Source organism: Pelobates fuscus, chromosome 1 (genome assembly GCF_036172605.1).
Source record: "Pelobates fuscus isolate aPelFus1 chromosome 1, aPelFus1.pri, whole genome shotgun sequence".
Classification (NCBI taxonomy): Eukaryota; Metazoa; Chordata; class Amphibia; order Anura; family Pelobatidae; genus Pelobates; species Pelobates fuscus.
The window spans coordinates 2392254-2406297 of record NC_086317.1 but is presented as its reverse complement, the minus strand read 5'-3'; positions in this window follow the sequence as shown (position 1 = coordinate 2406297).

The following is a 14044-nucleotide window of genomic DNA, read 5'->3' as shown; positions in this document are numbered from 1 at the left end:
GGATTAATGTGAATGTGGCTCACTATCTGGATTAATGTGAATGTGGCTCACTATCTGGATTAATGTGAATGTGGCTCACTATCTGGATTAATGTGAATGTGGCTCACTATCTGGATGAATGTGAATGTGGCTCACTATCTGGATGAATGTGAATGTGGCTCACTATCTGGATGAATGTGAATGTGGCTCACTATCTGGATGAATGTGAATGTGGCTCACTATCTGGATTAATGTGAATGTGGATCACTATCTGGATTAATGTGAATGTGGCTCACTATCTGGATGAATGTGAATGTGACTCACTATCTGGATGAATGTGAATGTGACTCACTATCTGGATTAATGTGAATGTGGCTCACTATCTGGATTAATGTGAATGTGGCTCACTATCTGGATTAATGTGAATGTGGCTCACTATCTGGATTAATGTAAATGTGGATCACTATCTGGATGAATGTGAATGTGGCTCACTATCTGGATGAATGTGAATGTGGCTCACTATCTGGATGAATGTGAATGTGGCTCACTATCTGGATGAATGTGAATGTGGCTCACTATCTGGATGAATGTGAATGTGGCTCACTATCTGGATTAATGTGAATGTGGCTCACTATCTGGATTAATGTGAATGTGGCTCCCTATCTGGATTAATGTGAATGTGGCTCACTATCTGGATTAATGTGAATTTGGCTCACTATCTGGATTAATGTGAATGTGGCTCACTATCTGGATTAATGTGAATGTGGCTCACTATCTGGATTAATGTGAATGTGGCTCACTATCTGGATTAATGTGAATGTGGCTCACTATCTGGATTAATGTGAATGTGGCTCACTATCTGGATTAATGTGAATGTGGCTCACTATCTGGATTAATGTGAATGTGGCTCCCTATCTGGATTAATGTGAATGTGGCTCACTATCTGGATTAATGTGAATGTGGCTCACTATCTGGATTAATGTGAATGTGACTCACTATCTGGATTAATGTGAATGTGGCTCACTATCTGGATTAATGTGAATGTGACTCACTATCTGGATTAATGTGAATTTGGCTCACTATCTGGATGAATGTGAATGTGGCTCACTATCTGGATGAATGTGAATGTGGCTCACTATCTGGATTAATGTGAATGTGGCTCACTATCTGGATTAATGTGAATGTGGCTCACTATCTGGATTAATGTGAATGTGGCTCACTATCTGGATGAATGTGAATATGGATCACTATCTGGATTAATGTGAATGTGGCTCACTATCTGGATTAATGTGAATGTGGCTCACTATCTGGATTAATGTGAATGTGGCTCACTATCTGGATTAATGTGAATGTGGCTCACTATCTGGATTAATGTGAATGTGGCTCACTATCTGGATTAATGTGAATGTGGCTCACTATCTGGATTAATGTGAATGTGGCTCACTATCTGGATTAATGTGAATGTGGCTCACTATCTGGATTAATGTGAATGTGGCTCACTATCTGGATTAATGTGAATGTGGCTCACTATCTGGATGAATGTGAATGTGGCTCACTATCTGGATTAATGTGAATGTGGCTCACTATCTGGATTAATGTGAATGTGGCTCACTATCTGGATTAATGTGAATGTGGCTCACTATCTGGATTAATGTGAATTTGGCTCACTATCTGGATTAATGTGAATGTGGCTCACTATCTGGATTAATGTGAATGTGGATCACTATCTGGATTAATGTGAATGTGGCCCACTATCTGGATTAATGTGAATTTGGCTCACTATCTGGATTAATGTGAATGTGGCTCACTATCTGGATTAATGTGAATGTGGCTCACTATCTGGATGAATGTGAATGTGGATCACTATCTGGATTAATGTGAATGTGGCCCACTATCTGGATTAATGTGAATATGGATCACTATCTGGATGAATGTGAATGTGGCTCACCATCTGGATTAATGTGAATGTGGCTCACTATCTGGATTAATGTGAATGTGGCTCACTATCTGGATTAATGTGAATGTGGCTCACTATCTGGATGAATGTGAATGTGGATCACTATCTGGATTAATGTGAATGTGGCCCACTATCTGGATTAATGTGAATATGGATCACTATCTGGATGAATGTGAATGTGGCTCACCATCTGGATTAATGTGAATGTGGCTCACTATCTGGATTAATGTGAATGTGGCTCACCATCTGGATTAATGTGAATGTGGCTCACTATCTGGATTAATGTGAATGTGGCTCACTATCTGGATGAATGTGAATGTGGCTCACCATCTGGATTAATGTGAATGTGGCTCACTATCTGGATTAATGTGAATGTGGCTCACTATCTGGATTAATGTGAATGTGGCTCACTATCTGGATTAATGTGAATGTGGCTCACTATCTGGATTAATGTGAATGTGGCTCACTATCTGGATTAATGTGAATGTGGATCACTATCTGGATTAATGTGAATGTGGCTCACTATCTGGATTAATGTGAATGTGGCTCACTATCTGGATTAATGTGAATGTGGCTCACTATCTGGATGAATGTGAATGTGGCTCACTATCTGGATTAATGTGAATGTGGCTCACTATCTGGATTAATGTGAATGTGGCTCACTATCTGGATTAATGTGAATGTGGCTCACTATCTGGATTAATGTGAATGTGACTCACTATCTGGATTAATGTGAATGTGGCTCACTATCTGGATTAATGTGAATGTGGCTCACTATCTGGATTAATGTGAATGTGGCTCACTATCTGGATGAATGTGAATGTGGCTCACTATCTGGATTAATGTGAATGTGGCTCACTATCTGGATTAATGTGAATGTGGCTCACTATCTGGATTAATGTGAATATGGATCACTATCTGGATTAATGTGAATGTGGCTCACTATCTGGATTAATGTGAATGTGACTCACTATCTGGATTAATGTGAATGTGGCTCACTATCTGGATTAATGTGAATGTGGCTCACTATCTGGATTAATGTGAATGTGGCTCACTATCTGGATTAATGTGAATGTGGATCACTATCTGGATTAATGTGAATGTGGCTCACTATCTGGATTAATGTGAATGTGGCTCACTATCTGGATTAATGTGAATGTGGCTCACTATCTGGATTAATGTGAATGTTGCTCACTATCTGGATTAATGTGAATATGGATCACTATCTGGATTAATGTGAATGTGGCTCACTATCTGGATTAATGTGAATGTGACTCACTATCTGGATTAATGTGAATGTGGCTCACTATCTGGATTAATGTGAATGTGGCTCACTATCTGGATTAATGTGAATGTGGCTCACTATCTGGATTAATGTGAATGTGGCTCACTATCTGGATTAATGTGAATGTGGCTCACTATCTGGATTAATGTGAATGTGGCTAACTATCTGGATTAATGTGAATGTGACTCACTATCTGGATTAATGTGAATGTGGCTCACTATCTGGATGAATGTGAATGTGGCTCACTATCTGGATTAATGTGAATGTGGCTCACTATCTGGATTAATGTGAATGTGGCTCACTGTCTGGATTAATGTGAATGTGGCTCACTATCTGGATTAATGTGAATGTGGCTCACTATCTGGGTTAATGTGAATGAGGCTCACTATCTGGATGAATGTGAATGTGGCTCACTATCTGGATTAATGTGAATGTGGCTCACTATCTGGATTAATGTGAATGTGGCTCACTATCTGGATTAATGTGAATGTGGCTCACTATCTGGATTAATGTGAATGTGGCTCACTATCTGGATTAATGTGAATGTGGATCACTATCTGGATTAATGTGAATGTGGCTCACTATCTGGATTAATGTGAATGTGGCTCACTGTCTGGATTAATGTGAATGTGGATCACTATCTGGATTAATGTGAATGTGGCTCACTATCTGGATTAATGTGAATGTGACTCACTATCTGGATTAATGTGAATGTGACTCACTATCTGGATTAATGTGAATGTGACTCACTATCTGGATTAATGTGAATGTGGCTCACTATCTGGATTAATGTGAATGTGGCTCACTATCTGGATTAATGTGAATGTGGCTCACTATCTGGATTAATGTGAATGTGGCTCACTATCTGGATTAATGTGAATGTGGCTCACTATCTGGATTAATGTGAATGTGGCTCACTATCTGGATTAATGTGAATGTGACTCACTATCTGGATTAATGTGAATGTGGCTCACTATCTGGATTAATGTGAATGTGGCTCACTATATGGATTAATGTGAATGTGGCTCACTATCTGGATTAATGTGAATGTGGCTCACTATCTGGATTAATGTGAATGTGGCTCACTGTCTGGATTAATGTGAATGTGGCTCACTATCTGGATTAATGTGAATGTGGCTCACTATCTGGATGAATGTGAATGTGGCTCACTATCTGGATGAATGTGAATGTGGCTCACTATCTGGATTAATGTGAATGCGGCTCACTATCTGGATTAATGTGAATGTGGCTCACTATCTGGATTAATGTGAATGTGGCTCACTATCTGGATTAATGTGAATGTGGCTCACTATCTGGATTAATGTGAATGTGGCTCACTATCTGGATTAATGTGAATGTGGCTCACTATCTGGATTAATGTGAATGTGGCTCACTATCTGGATTAATGTGAATGTGGCTCACTATCTGGATTAATGTGAATGTGACTCACTATCTGGATTAATGTGAATGTGACTCACTATCTGGATTAATGTGAATGTGACTCACTATCTGGATTAATGTGAATGTGGCTCACTATCTGGATTAATGTGAATGTGGCTCACTATCTGGATGAATGTGAATGTGGCTCACTATCTGGATTAATGTGAATGTGACTCACTATCTGGATTAATGTGAATGTGGCTCACTATCTGGATTAATGTGAATGTGACTCACTATCTGGATTAATGTGAATGTGACTCACTATCTGGATTAATGTGAATGTGACTCACTATCTGGATTAATGTGAATGTGGCTCACTATCTGGATTAATGTGAATGTGGCTCACTATCTGGATTAATGTGAATGTGGATCACTATCTGGATTAATGTGAATGTGGCTCACTATCTGGATTAATGTGAATGTGGCTCACTATCTGGATTAATGTGAATGTGGCTCACTATCTGGATTAATGTGAATGTGGCTCACTATCTGGATTAATGTGAATGTGGCTCACTATCTGGATTAATGTGAATGTGGCTCACTATCTGGATTAATGTGAATGTGGCTCACTATCTGGATTAATGTGAATGTGGCTCACTATCTGGATTAATGTGAATGTGGCTCACTATCTGGATTAATGTGAATGTGGCTCACTATCTGGATTAATGTGAATGTGGCTCACTATCTGGATTAATGTGAATGTGGCTCACTATCTGGATTAATGTGAATGTGGCTCACTATCTGGATGAATGTGAATGTGGCTCACTATCTGGATTAATGTGAATTTGGCTCACTATCTGGATTAATGTGAATGTGGCTCACTATCTGGATTAATGTGAATGTGGCTCACTATCTGGATTAATGTGAATGTGGCTCACTATCTGGATTAATGTGAATGTGGCTCACTATCTGGATTAATGTGAATGTGGCTCACTATCTGGATTAATGTGAATGTGGCTCACTATCTGGATTAATGTGAATGTGGCTCACTATCTGGATTAATGTGAATGTGGCTCACTATCTGGATTAATGTGAATGTGGCTCACTATCTGGATTAATGTGAATGTGGCTCACTATCTGGATTAATGTGAATGTGGCTCACTATCTGGATTAATGTGAATGTGGCTCACTATCTGGATTAATGTGAATGCCTTTCTGGATGAATGCGGGTTATTATCCAGAACTCAGGCAGAATTCCATTTAGAATGAATTCTAGAATCCAGTTGTTGAGTTTGTGTATGAGACAGGGCTGCTTGACAACCTACCTCATTGTGTGTAGACCTACCTGCAGGGAATGTGGGATTTGCCTTTTGAGTTATTTTTCATTGTGATTGTTTCTGAAATGGAATCCGTAACAGAGGGCTGGTTTTATTGCTATTCGATGAGAGTTTAATGAATGTAAGAATGCGGAGAAGGAGATTAGGTCACATTTTATTGTGCACTCCTACGTTAATGTTGTTACTGGTTGTTTCTTACACAATGAGTACATGCTTTTTCTATTTTACCATTTCCACTCTGATCCATATAAAACCCTTCACAGACAGTAAGCACACAGGTCCATAATGTTGGGGTAGAGATTCTGGTCTCTACATCAGTTCCCCAGATTCCTGGAAGATTAACTGCTGTGGCTTTGCTTTTCGTGAACAAGGCTGTGGACATGTAGAAATCGTGATGACTTACTGTGTTTGCAATCCATTTTGGGGGCGTAAAGGTGGTGAGCTGGGGACCCAGGGCAGAGCTGGCTGTCAGCTTCAATTCTCTGGATAAGATGACAAATCCACTTGCGTTGTAAAACAGTAATAGGTATAAATTAGATCATCTGACCTATTCCTTGAAGAACAATAACAGCACCAGCTGTGTCGCATAAACAGCACCAGCTGTGTCGCACCAGCTGTGTCGGTTAAATAACAGCACCAGCTGTGTCGGATAAAGATATAAGTTTTTCTTTAATGAGGGGCGAAAGAGCAGTTGGCTGTAAAAGGGGCGGATCTAAGCACCACAATCACTGCATTTGGCTGCAGACAGCCCCCTCTACTTATCAGACAAACTGTTTTCAAGTAAAGTCCCCGAACAGACCAAGAGACACCTGGATTTTATTAACTAAACAAAAAGTTGTGGTGAAGGAAAACCCAATTGCAAAGCAGTGGCTAAACAGAATGATTTTGGCTTAAGTTTTGCAATTCCATTTTCAGATTCTGGAACTATTCTTCCAGCCTTTCTTTGGCAGCTGTGCCGGGTCCCAGCGGTGACTTGTGACCAAATCAGGAGTTTGTTAGGGTAAGGTCATATCGTCCCTAGTGTTCAGGAGCCCTTATAAAAAATATTTTGTTAAAACTTAACATTTAATTTTTTTATGCAAAGTGTAAATATTAATAGCAAGAAAAGAAAAAAAACACACAAAAAACAAAATACCGTATATACTCGAGTATAAGCCGACCCGAATATAAGCCGAGGCCCCTAATTTTACCCCAAGAAACTGGGAAAACGTATTGACTCGAGTATAAGACTAGGGTGGGAAATGCAGCCGCTACTGGTAAATTTCTAAATAAAATTAGATCCTAAAAAAATTATATGAATTAATTATTTATTTGCAGTGTGTGTATATGAGTGCAGTGTGTGTGAATGCAGTGTGTGTGTGTGAATGCAGTGTGTGTGAGTGCAGTGTGTGTGTATGAGTGCAGTGTGTGTATGTGAATGCAGTGTGTGTATGAGTGCAGTGTGTGTGTAAGAGTGCAGTGTGTGTATGAATGCAGTGTGTGTATGAATGCAGTGTGTGTATGTTAATGCAGTGTGTGTATGTAAATGCAGTGTGTGTATGTATGAATGCAGTGTGTGTATGTATGAATGCAGTGTGTGTGGTGCAGTGTGTGTATGAGTGCAGTGTGTGTATATGTGCAGTGTGTGTGTATATGTGCAGTGTGTGTGTGTGTTGCAGAGCCTTGGTGGGGGGTGGGCATTTTTATTATTATTTTTTTAATTATTTTAATAATTTTCTTGTTGTATTATTTTTTATTTAACTATTATTATTTTATTATTAATTCATATTTTTTTGTCCCCCCTCCCTGCTTGCTAGCTGGCCAGGGAGGGGGGCTCTCACTCCCTGGTGGTCCAGTGGCATTGGCAGTTCAGTGAAGGGGGCTGGCAGGAAGCTGTAACTTACCTCTCCTGCAGCTCCTGTCAGCTCCCTTCTCCTCCGCGCCGGTCCGGTCAGCTCCCTCTGCAAGTCCCAGTGTAAGTCTCGCGGCCGCGCTCTGACCCCGCGGCTCTCCCGAGACTTACACTGGGAGCAGACCGGACCGGCGCGGAGGAGAAGGGAGCTGACAGGAGTTGCAGGAGAGGTAAGTAAGAGCTCTCTGTCAGCCCCCACAGCCCCATTGTCTGTATTATGGCAATGCACTCATGCACACACACTGCACTCATTAACTCGAGTATAAGTCGAGTTGGGGTTTTTCAGCACAGAAAATGTGCCGAAAAACTCGACTTATACTCGAGTATATACGGTAGTTGGGTAAAACAGAGCTGAATGCTCTAAAGATGAAAAAAATTCCAATGGAAATACCAGAAGGAAGTAATATTTGGTCTAACTCTATAGATTTGGACAGTTATGTCAGGTAGATTGGACAGAAAAGTGCTGTCCTCTACTGGTCAGACTAGGTCTTAGAATGCTATGAGGTCTGTTGTATCAGAAAGAGAGGGGAATGCTCTACTAAACAGTTACATTTATAGGACCAATTGCTTATTGAATGTGAGCAATCTATTAGCTAGTTATCACTGTTGGTGTAGTATCATTAGAAGTACGGGGTATCACTGTTGGTGTAGTATCATTAGAAGTACGGGGTATCACTGTTGGTGTAGTATCATTAGAAGTACGGGGTATCACTGTTGGTGTAGTATCATTAGAAGTACGGGGTATCACTGTTGGTGTAGTATCATTAGAAGTACGGGGTATCACTGTTGGTGTAGTATCATTAGAAGTATGGGGTATCACTGTTGGTGTAGTATCATTAGAAGTACCGGGTATCACTGTTGGTGTAGTATCATTAGAAGTACGGGGTATCACTGTTGGTGTAGTATCATTAGAAGTACGGGGTATCACTGTTGGTGTAGTATCATTAGAAGTACGGGGTATCACTGTTGGTGTAGTATCATTAGAAGTACGGGGTATCACTGTCGGTGTAGTATCATTAGAAGTACGGGGTATCACTGTCGGTGTAGTATCATTAGAAGTACGGGGTATCACTGTTGGTGTAGTATCATTAGAAGTACAGGGTATCACTGTTGGTGTAGTATCATTAGAAGTACGGGGTATCACTGCTGGTGTAGTATCATTAGAAGTACAGGGTATCACTGTTGGTGTAGTATCATTAGGAGTACGGGGTATCACTGTTGGTGTAGTATCATTAGAAGTACGGGGTATCACTGTTGGTGTAGTATCATTAGAAGTACGGGGTATCACTGTTGGTGTAGTATCATTAGAAGTACGGGGTATCACTGTTGGTGTAGTATCATTAGAAGTACGGGGTATCACTGTTGGTGTAGTATCATTAGAAGTACGGGGTATCACTGTTGGTGTAGTATCATTAGAAGTACGGGGTATCACTGTTGGTGTAGGATCATTAGAAGTACGGGGTATCACTGTTGGTGTAGTATCATTAGAAGTACGGGGTATAACTGTTGGTGTAGTATCATTAGAAGTACGGGGTGTCACTGTTGGTGTAGTATCATTAGAAGTACGGGGTGTCACTGTTGGTGTAGTATCATTAGAAGTACGGGGTATCACTGTTGGTGTAGTATCATTAGAAGTACGGGGTATCACTGTTGGTGTAGTATCATTAGAAGTACGGGGTATCACTGTTGGTGTAGTATCATTAGAAGTACGGGGTATCACTGTTGGTGTAGTATCATTAGAAGTACGGGGTATCACTGTCGGTGTAGTATCATTAGAAGTACGGGGTATCACTGTCGGTGTAGTATCATTAGAAGTACGGGGTATCACTGTTGGTGTAGTATCATTAGAAGTACAGGGTATCACTGTTGGTGTAGTATCATTAGAAGTACGGGGTATCACTGCTGGTGTAGTATCATTAGAAGTACGGGGTATCACTGTTGGTGTAGTATCATTAGGAGTACGGGGTATCACTGTTGGTGTAGTATCATTAGAAGTACGGGTTATCACTGTTGGTGTAGTATCATTAGAAGTACGGGGTATCACTGTTGGTGTAGTATCATTAGAAGTACGGGGTATCACTGTTGGTGTAGTATCATTAGAAGTACGGGGTATCACTGTTGGTGTAGTATCATTAGAAGTACGGGGTATCACTGTTGGTGTAGTATCATTAGAAGTACGGGGTATCACTGTTGGTGTAGGATCATTAGAAGTACGGGGTATCACTGTTGGTGTAGTATCATTAGAAGTACGGGGTATAACTGTTGGTGTAGTATCATTAGAAGTACGGGGTGTCACTGTTGGTGTAGTATCATTAGAAGTACGGGGTGTCACTGTTGGTGTAGTATCATTAGAAGTACGGGGTATCACTGTTGGTGTAGTATCATTAGAAGTACGGGGTATCACTGTTAGTGTAGTATCATTAGAAGTACGGGGTATCACTGTTGGTGTAGTATCATTAGAAGTACGGGGTATCACTGTTGGTGTAGTATCATTAGAAGTACGGGGTATCACTGTTGGTGTAGTATCATTAGAAGTACGGGGTATCACTGTTGGTGTAGGATCATTAGAAGTATGGGGTATCACTGTTGGTGTAGTATCATTAGAAGTACGGGGTATCACTGTTGGTGTAGTATCATTAGAAGTACGGGGTATCACTGTTGGTGTAGTATCATTAGAAGTACGGGGTGTCACTGTTGGTGTAGTATCATTAGAAGTACGGGGTATCACTGTTGGTGTAGTATCATTAGAAGTACGGGGTATCACTGTTGGTGTAGTATCATTAGAAGTACGGGGTATCACTGTTGGTGTAGTATCATTAGAAGTACGGGGTATCACTGTTGGTGTAGTATCATTAGAAGTACCGGGTATCACTGTTGGTGTAGTATCATTAGAAGTACGGGGTATCACTGTTGGTGTAGTATCATTAGAAGTACGGGGTATCACTGTTGGTGTAGTATCATTAGAAGTACCGGGTATCACTGTTGGTGTAGTATCATTAGAAGTACGGGGTATCACTGTTGGTGTAGTATCATTAGAAGTACCGGGTATCACTGTTGGTGTAGTATCATTAGAAGTACCGGGTATCACTGTTGGTGTAGTATCATTAGAAGTACGGGGTATCACTGTTGGTGTAGTATCATTAGAAGTACGGGGTATCACTGTTGGTGTAGTATCATTAGAAGTACGGGGTATCACTGTTGGTGTAGTATCATTAGAAGTACGGGGTATCACCGTTGGTGTAGTATCATTAGAAGTACGGGGTATCACTGTTGGTGTAGTATCATTAGAAGTACGGGGTATCACTGTTGGTGTAGTATCATTAGAAGTATGGGGTATCACTGTCGGTGTAGTATCATTAGAAGTACGGGGTATCACTGTTGGTGTAGTATCATTAGAAGTACGGGATATCACTGTTGGTGTAGTATCATTAGAAGTACGGGGTATCACTGTTGGTGTAGTATCATTAGAAGTACGGGGTATCACTGTTGGTGTAGTATCATTGGAAGTACGGGGTATCACTGTTGGTGTAGTATCATTAGAAGTATGGGATATCACTGTTGGTGTAGTATCATTAGAAGTATGGGATATCACTGTTGGTGTAGTATCATTAGAAGTACGGGGTATCACTGTTGGTGTAGTATCATTAGAAGTACGGGGTATCCCTATTGATGTAGTATCATTAGAAGTACGGGGTATCACTGTTGGTGTAGTATCATTAGAAGTACGGGGTATCACTGTTGGTGTAGTATCATTAGAAGTACGGGGTATGACTGTTGGTGTAGTATCATTAGAAGTACCGGGTATCACTGTTGGTGTAGTATCATTAGAAGTACGGGGTATCACTGTTGGTGTAGTATCATTAGAAGTACGGGGTATCACTGTTGGTGTAGTATCATTAGAAGTACGGGGTATCACTGTTGGTGTAGTATCATTAGAAGTACGGGGTATCACTGTTGGTGTAGTATCATTAGAAGTACCGGGTATCACTGTTGGTGTAGTATCATTAGAAGTACGGGGTATCACTGTTAGTGTAGTATCATTAGAAGTACGGGGTATCACTGTTGGTGTAGTATCATTAGAAGTACGGGGTATCACTGCTGGTGTAGTATCATTAGAAGTACGGGGTATCACTGTTGGTGTAGTATCATTAGAAGTACGGGGTATCACTGTTGGTGTAGTATCATTAGAAGTACGGGGTATCACTGTTGGTGTAGTATCATAAAAGTAAGGGGTATCACTGTTGGTGTAGTATCATTAGAAGTACGGGGTATCACTGTTGGTGTAGTATCATTAGAAGTACGGGGTATCACTGTTGGTGTAGTATCATTAGAAGTACGGGGTATCACTGTTGGTGTAGTATCATTAGAAGTACGGGGTATCACTGTTGGTGTAGTATCATTAGAAGTACGGGGTATCACTGTCGGTGTAGTATCATTAGAAGTACGAGGTATCACTGTTGGTGTAGTATCATTAGGAGTACGGGGTATCACTGTTGGTGTAGTATCATTAGAAGTAAGGGGTATCACTGTTGGTGTAGTATCATTAGAAGTACGGGGTATCACTGTCGGTGTAGTATCATTAGAAGTACGAGGTATCACTGTTGGTGTAGTATCATTAGGAGTACGGGGTATCACTGTTGGTGTAGTATCATTGGAAGTACCGGGTATCACTGTTGGTGTAGTATCATTGGAAGTACGGGGTATCACTGTTGGTGTAGTATCATTGGAAGTACGGGGTATTCCACTTAGTGATGTATGTAAGAGGTTCTTGTTAAAATGGTGAATGTTCACCAATTTACAAAAAAGATTATTTTGTTTGAACCTTTATTACACACTGTTTCAAAGTTGGACTTTAGATTAGTTGTGTCGAAGGTGGTAATGTCAGAGAGAGGGAATGCGGCAGGCGGATTTTCTGATAAGATCATTTTAAAACCTATTTGCTTTTATGCCTGTTAGATAACTCAGATTCAATATTACCACGAAAAGTCTATTTGTTAACAGCTACTTACTGGATTTAGTATGTGGAACATGCCTATATCATGGTTTGGAGGTTAAATTGAATATGACAGACCACAAACAGCTTCATGATTGCTTCCTGCCTACATATTATTCAGGAGTGTGCTGTCCCTGACGCCTTTATCAGCACGATGTCAGGCTGAAAGAGCTTTGTGGTCTGATTGCTCACTCAGTATGTCACAGGAGCATTGTATACCTGAAACGTACAATTGTTTGCACTGAAGACCTGCTGGTTTACACAATGTTTAAAGCTACTAAGTCTGAGAATGATCTGCTTGCTTTGATTTGTGATCAATTCTGGGTCATTTTATCCAGTTACCATCTGATTGGGAATATTAATATTAACATGAGAGGCTGCCAGTGACAAGTTGTTACAACGTTTCAGGAATTTCTCATAAACCTTCCCCAGAAATAGTACTTACAGGTTATTATGTCATCGATTTTGAAATGTACTTATATATTGAACGCAATTTGTCAATTTTTATATTTTTTTCCTGTTAATTGTGACACGCGTCCCATTTCCTAATTAATGTAAATGTATCTGTGGCAAATCCAGCCACTTATAGATCCAAACTGTAGTTTTAAAACGAACTGTATAATTTTCCGGCTATGCTCTGTATTTTGCAATGTATGCGGCATTCGGGTGTTACAGCATACGAATACCGCTAATGTTAAGCCTGGGTACCTACGAACAAGGAATCATCGCACTGTTCGTGGGATAAGCAAAGTACCGAATGGGAGACCACCCATAGCCGGTCGTGTGTCTCCAATGAAGTACTTTGCAACATTGTATCGAAGTTAATTGCGGTTTGTTGCGGGTGGCCGCCATTCGTGTATTGAACACGAGGCGGCGGCCATCTTTGTTTGCGGAAAGCCAGCAGGGTTTTGTCGTCGAGTGCCTGGAACTAAAATCGGCTACTCGGCAACACAAGCCCCGCTGGACTTCCAAGCCGTTCGGGAGTTTACCGTTTTCGGGACTCTCATTCCCTCCATTCAGGCAATCGGTTAAACGAAGTCGTCCTGATAAGGGAAACTGAACGGCGTTTGGTTATTTGTGCTGGGATCTGAGCGCAAGTTCACTTAACTGTGCGCCCAGGTCCCAGCTATGTAATAAAAGGTTAACTAACTGTCTAGCCCAAATATTGTGTTGGTTCCTCTGTACCAAGGGATACTCCCATTAGCAATGCATTCTGGGATAG